Below are 7,690 nucleotides of genomic sequence, written 5' to 3'. Positions count from 1 at the left end.
ATATATATATATATATATATATATATATATATATATATATATATATATATATATATATATATATATATATATATATATATATATATATATATATATATATATGGTTAGGTTCATGTGAGACGGCCTAATTTTGTGAGACCGTAAGACGCATTTTTTTTATTTTTTTTAGTTAATTCAAGTTATGAAAAAAGTATTTAAAAAAACAATTTTTGGATTTTTCCATTTATTTTGCATTTTTATTTTTTTTTTAATATATGTAAAGTGTAATATTCTATTAGAATATTTCAAGTATTTTTCAAAAAAAATGAATTTTTTTTTAATTTTTTTTTATTTTTTTAGCTAATTCAAGTTTCGAAAATAATATTTAAAAAATATTTTTAGATTTTTCCATTTATTTTGCATTTTAAAATTATTTTTTAGAATATGTCAGTGTAATATATTCTATTAGAATATTTCACGTATTTAAAAAAAAAACATGATTTTTTTTTAATTTTTTTTAGTTAATACAAGTTCCGAAAATAATATTTAAAAAAAGAATTTTTTATTTTTTCATTTATTTTGCATTTTAAAATTATTTTTAGATTTAGTCTCACGGTCTCACAAAATTAGAATGGTCTCAAATGAACCTGAAACTAGCTTACTTTGTCTGTGTAACCATTCCAAATAAATCTTTCGTTAACAAATCGGACAATATTTCGAACAAATATGGGTTACAAATAGTTTAGGAGTGATCGAATTCTAAAAAGATAAAGAAAAATGTTCAGTTTGGGGTATATCCCTTCATATTGTGTTACATGTGAATGTCGTTGGAATGATCAAATATGGTTGTCAAATTTTTATGGAGTGATCAAATTTTAAAGACTGTTAACCGAAGTATGGGTTATTACTTATTAATCTGCAAAGAAATATGAGTTTGATAAACACTAATCAAAGAGTATCACGAGGCATCCAAGAAGATTATCATGGATCGAGTAATAGTAACATCCCCCATAATGAGAAATGTAAGCATATAAACATTTATCACAAATTCCCTTTATACCCTTTTCATTCCATTGGAGATTCATTCAATAATCAAGATTTGATTTGATTTGGTTGTAATATTTGTAGTGATCAAGGTGGAAGCTTTGAAGCATTACAAATTTAGTTTGTCTTTTGAGAATTCTAATGAGGAAGACTATGTTACCTAAAAATACTTCCAATCTCTTGTTGCAGGTACAAAGGGTAAAATGGTTATTTTCGTGATAACTCAGATTAAAATAAAAGTATATATATATATATATATATATATATATATATATATATATATATATATATATATATATATATATATATATAATTTGGTTATATTATTAAAATAATATAATGGATGATTAATTAGGAGTAACTGAGTTTAATTAGGAGAAATAAAGATCTTTAACCCCTCAAAACCACCACCCTTAATGATGTAGTAAATTCGAGCATGTGAAAGGGTTTTAGTAGTTAAAATCTTAGGCATTATATAAAGCTCGAAAAACCCTATGAGAAACCCACTAGAATTGCAAGAAAAGGTTGATAATCAAGTAAGAAATCGGAGAAAGAAAGTTTGAAGATTTATGGAGCTTTCTAGCAAATTAATGTTTGATTCTTTGATTTTAGCTTAGTAGAGTCATTTGATTAGGGTTGTATGTCTACATTAAATGTTTTGTTTCCATCTAATGTCTCTGTTCTAGTCAATATGAGTTTAATTGATGAAAATTTTGAACTGTTTGAATTTTTATAAAAAGTTTGAATCCATATCCATTCGAGAGTATTCCTGAAAAATAATTTATGATTACATTTGGTAAAAAGCGGAGAAGATTAATGTTGGTTTTACAAATTAATTTTACATAAATTTTGAAGCGTCAAATTTAAAAAAAAATGGCAGAAAAATAGTGTCGAGTAAAGAAGAAATGAAATTCGGGTTTTGTTTTGGGTGGATAGCAAGAACGGTCAAAACAACACAGTGAACTATTTGACTAGGTACTTCTAATTTTTGAGGGATTCAAATTTACAGAAGAGTCCCTTTGGATTTGATCAAGTTTACGTTTAACCCTTCATTCTTTTTATTTTGAATTAAAAACTAAAGTTATAAAAATGGTCCTTGAACTATTAACATATTGACAATACTAAATTCTTTTATACGAAAATAAGAAAGATAAAAATGGTCTATCAAATTTTACTAAACAACTAGTTTTTATTGTTATTATTATTAAAACCAAACATGTTTGTATTTCAACGTTTCAATTCTTTTAATATATGAATATTATATTTGAGAGTGAAAACTTTATTTATATGAAAATATTGATGCAACAAAAGATAATACTTGTACTAAAATTATTACGTACGTTTTAACTAACATAGATGGTGATTATTTTGATTGGCCGAACGAGATATATGGATAGTTGAACCAAAATGAACACGTAGGATGTTGTTCTAGAATTGTGGCCTTAGAAAACATGTTGGCTAAATGTAGGGTGCGTGTAGCGTAACAAGCTTCAGTTAAGGCCTAACGTCATCGAGGTGAGTTTTCTCGTGTTCTGTGGTTGCTCGCACATAAATGTTTGTCATGCGTTTATTATGTGGATTTTATTTATTTATTCATAGTATATTTTATGATAAGTGTACTTGTGTGAAAATGCTATTTTGAGTTGTTTATCTATTGTGTGTTTTATGGTTGACATGTTTAGTGGGAACGGGTGGGGTGTTTAATCGTCGTGAGCATGACGGATGTGTGTGATCGGCGGGGATGGGAATTGAGATTTATACTCATTTCCTTGGGTATTTAAAATATTTGAGTACAATAGATGATGAGTTGTCTCAAGGAGAAGGGAAATGAACATTTAGTTCTTTCTCTGGATAATTAATCATTCCCCTAAATTATGTTATCGGATGATATGTTTTGTTGTATGATTTACTGAAGATATATAATAAAACTATATGTTTTTTTAAGTGGTGGACACGTATGTGCAACACAAACTCACTAGGACCTAAGCTTGTCAATTTAGAAACTTTAAATGTGCGCAACCCAAGAAACTATTTAGCTAGTGACAGACAAAAGGACAAGGAGGAGGATAAATTAAGAAGGCAACAAAGGAATTTCGCGAAGACGTAACACCCGAAGCTGTTCAATTAAAGACTTTATTTTATTTTATCTTGTTTCTGTTGTAGTGTAGTCTATAAGTAAATTTAGAATTGATCTTGGGGGATGTTGGAACGATTATTTGTTATATAATCTATATATGAAAATTGGGGTGTTACAAGTTGATATCAAAGCATTGTTTAAGCAGATTAGGTGTTTCCGTAAACACTTAAGCTTAGACGGAAGGATCGAGAGGTAATCGAACGACTAATTTAGAACATATCTTACTAGTAGGCGTCATGTCCTCAAGGATATCATGGAGGCTTACTAAGATAACAATAGAGCGGGAAGACATTCCAGTTAGAGCCGAAGTTGCTGCACTCGGAGAAGTACTAGAGACTCTTGTAAACCCTACTTCTAGTTGTTGGCACGACTAGGGCCGAGGTAGAGGTAAGTGCAGGGTAAGAGGTCTAGGAGTCATCATAGTACCTGTACGAGCAAAATTGGTGTAACAGAGCTCTAACTCCAAACGAGGTCGTGGTCGGGGTTGAGATTGCGTACAAGGTCCTACAGCAAATATGGTTACTCGAGAATAATTAATTGATGAGATTGCTCAGGATATGCAAGCTACATTGTCGAATGTAAATGTTCAGGACCGAGATGCACTATAGAATGTGAAAGGTGGTAAGATGGTTAATGAAGATGAAGGCTTTGGATATAGTATCTCAGTTCAAATTTATGACCCTAGTGTTGCACTAGGCAGTATGTAAACGACAAATGATGAGGTAATTGTTACAAGACGTTCATGACTTGTAAACCACAAACGTGTCGTGGGGACATTGATCCTATCGTATTATCAATGTAGATCACGGAGATAGAGGAAACATTAGATATTGGTAAGTGTGGAAATAAGGACAATGTGGTTTATGTCGTGACGGTGTTTAAAAATGAGGCTTTATACTGATAGGGAAGGTAAAATCAATTAGGGTGCCGGATACAACCAATAGGATGTCATGGGATGAGTTTGCAAGAATCGTTAGAGATATGTTTTATTCTCGAACGACGATTAAGAAGTTAGAGGAAGAATTCTTGAGACTGGAACAAGGAAATGTGACAGTGAGATACTATACTAGCACCGATAAGGATGAAAGAATTTATTTAGCAGTTGGAGGATCTGCTTAATAAAGTTTTTATTCAATATAGTACATCACCATGGGGGCACTAGTAGTGTTCGTCACGAAAAAAAAGTGGACATTTATATGCGCATGGATTACCAAGAGTCAAAGAAGGTGTAAGATCGTTACTAATTATGGAATGTTAACATTGTCACTTATTCACTAAGTCGTATGTAAGGAAGGAACCAAGTAAGATTTATTTGATGAGGATTGATGTAACCTTCGGTTTATTGGGTGGACTGAAGAAGAGTCAGAAAGTATCCTCGGTAGAGGAGAAGTGGAAATTTTTTAGAATTTTTTGCCTAATATATGACGACACATTTAATGAGTACATGGTGTATGATAGCCGAGAACATAACAAGTGTGGTGTGACTCGTGGGAGATAGGAAATTGAGACGTTACTTATTTCCTTGGATATTTAAATGCTTGAGCACAACGGACAGGTCGTGCCAAGTGGGAAGGGAAGCGGGCCATTAGTTCTTTCTCTGGATATATAAAATGCTCCCTTTAACTGTGTCATCGGGTGAAATATACGTGATGGAAAAGTTAGTTAAATTGTATGTTGATAAGATGGTTCAATTGTCTATTTTTGATAGGAACCTTCGTTTTATGTAATCATTTTCAAAGAATAATCTAACGGTAAATTAGTTCTATGCTAAACTATGAAATTTTATATGGTAGGAAGTGTACATACTATGTAAGGATGAGGTAGGAAGAAAAAGATAGCAACTGATTTGATCCAAGCTCTTTCGACAAACTACAAAAAATTTAATATTTCGACAAACTACCAAAAAATTAAGGGATTCAAATTTTGAGAAAGAGTCCCTTTGGTTTTGATCAAGTTTTCATTCTTTTTATTTTGAATTAAAAACTAAAGTTACAAAAATGGTCCTTGAACTGTTAACATGTTGACAATACTAAATTCTTTTATACGAAAATAAGAAAGACAAAAGTGGTCCATCAAATTTTACTAAACAACTAGTTTTTATTGTTATTATTAAAACCAAACATGTTTGTATTTCAACGTTTCAATTGTTTTAATATATGAGTATTATATTTGAGAGTGAAAACTTTATTTATATGAAAATATCGATGCAACAAAAGAGAATACTTGTACTAAAATTATTACGTACGTTTTAACTAACATAGATGGTGATTATTTTTATTGGCCGAACGAGACATGTGGATAGTTGAGCCAAAATGAACACGTAGGATGTTGTTCTAGAATTTTGGCCTTAGAAAACATGTTGGCTAAATGTAGGGTGTGTGTAGCGTAACAAGCTTCAGTTAAGGCCTAACGTCATCGAAGTGAGTTTTCTCGTGTTTTGTAGTTCCTCCCACATAAATGTTTGTCATGCGTTTATTATGTGATTTTATTTATTTATTCATAGTATATTTTATGATAAGTATGGTTGTGTGAAAATATTATTTTGAGTTGTTTATCTATTGTGCGTTTTATGGGTGATATGTTTAGTGGGAACGGGTGGGGTGTTTAATCGTCGTGAGCATGACGGATGTGTGTGATCGGCGGGGATGGGAATTGAGATTTATATTCATTTCCTTGGATATTTAAAATACTTAAGTACAATGAATGATGAGCTGTCTCAAGGAGAAGGGAAATGAACATTTAGTTCTTTCTCTGGATAATTAATTGTTCCCCTAAATTATGTTATCGGATGATATGTTTTGTTGTATGATTTACTGAAGCTATATAATAAAACCATATGTTTTTTTTAAGTGATGGACATGTATGTGTCACACGAACTCACTAGGCCTTAGGCTTATCAATTTAGAAACTTTAAATGTGTGCAACCCATGAAACTATATAGCTAGTGACAAACAAAAAGACAAGGAAGAGGATAAATTAAGAAGGCAACAAAGGAATTTCGCGAAGACGTAACACCCGAAGTTGTTCAATTGAAGACTTTATTTTATTTTATCTTGCTTCCGCTGTAGTTTAGTCTATAATTAAATTTAGAATTGATCTTGGGAGATGTTGGAACGATTATTTGTTATATAATCTATATATGAAAATTGGGGTGTTACAATTTTACTTAATGAGTTTAATGGATTAAAGCACTTAATCTGGACAACTATATATGTGTAGGATCCATTCCTGTTGTTTATGGAGCTCCAAATATCCAAGATTTTGCTCCATCACATGATTCTATTTTACATATTAAAGATTTAAAAGATGTAGAATCAGTTGCCCATACCATGAAACACCTTTCAAAGAATCATACTGCCTACAATGAATTATTTAGGAAAGTCTTTTTTTTTTTTTTTCATTTATATCATTATTTCATGTAATTATGGATATAATTATAGTAACTTGCCCTATAACTATCATTGGATTGATTGAATTTTTTATTTAATTAAAAAAATTTAAACGGGTTGAAACATGATGGTCCTTTTAATTCTTTCAAGGTACTTGTAGATATGACTGTAGTTCGTTCTGATTGTTGTTTATGCATTAATTTAGCAACCAAGATTTGTTAAAAAGAAGAAAAACATCCCGATTTCCCAAAATGCCCTTGCAAGTGTGGTAGGGAATTGCAAATTGTATATCATCTTTATGTAAGAGAAAGAGGGAGGTTCAAGATGGAGTCTATATTCTTAAGGTAATTGTAATGTATTCCGGTTAAATAGTACTAAATGACCATTTTACCCTTACATTCTAACAAACTGTCTTTTTCCATGTGGTATTTGCATGCCAGGAAATTTGACAATGGCATCCATGGAAGCTATAGTGTTGTCAAAGTTCAAGAATTTAAAACATGAAACTGTATCGAGGAAGGAAAGACCAGAGAGTATTATTAGAGGCCATGAAAATGATTTGAAAATTTATAAAATATATCCTGTTGGGATGACACAGAGGCAAGCTTTATACACATTTAGTTTTAAGAGTGTTTCATTTAGAAGTCATATAGAAAGCAATCTATGTACTAATTTTGAGGTAATTTTTGTATAATTAGAAGCAAGTACCGATCCAATTTATTGATTGTTTTGGAGATTTGTTCGAAATTAAATATGGTTAATTATTAAAAACAAAAACATCTTACTATACATTTGGTTGATTTTAAAAAGAATTGCAACATTACACTAGTCCCATACGAATGGGGCAGGGGAGGTAGAATGGTTGGCAGCCCTAATCGTAGGACAAGTAGACTGTGTCATAAAAGACATTCGACAAAAAAAGAAAATATATATATATATATATATATATATATATATATATATATATATATATATATATATATATATATATATATATATATATATATATATATTTCAAAAAAATGTCCATGTAGAAGTTGTCATTGGATGAGAATTTTATATACAAAACGTTATCCTGTGATGAATGATAAGGTTGTATTTCAGTGAGCAAAACACATGAATGCATAAGCAAGGAGTTGAA

General features: G+C 30.6%; 1 pseudogene; it reads left to right on the top strand.

Annotated features, from left to right (window-relative positions):
* Positions 1 to 907: 907 nt before the first annotated feature.
* On the top strand, positions 908 to 7,243 carry LOC145016976 (glycoprotein 3-alpha-L-fucosyltransferase A-like; annotated as a pseudogene).
* Positions 7,244 to 7,690: the final 447 nt, after the last annotated feature.

This window comes from Lactuca saligna, chromosome 9 (assembly GCF_052625555.1).
Source record: "Lactuca saligna cultivar CGN05327 chromosome 9, ASM5262555v1, whole genome shotgun sequence".
NCBI lineage: Eukaryota > Viridiplantae > Streptophyta > Magnoliopsida > Asterales > Asteraceae > Lactuca > Lactuca saligna.
This window is presented reverse-complemented; position numbering and strand designations above follow the sequence as displayed.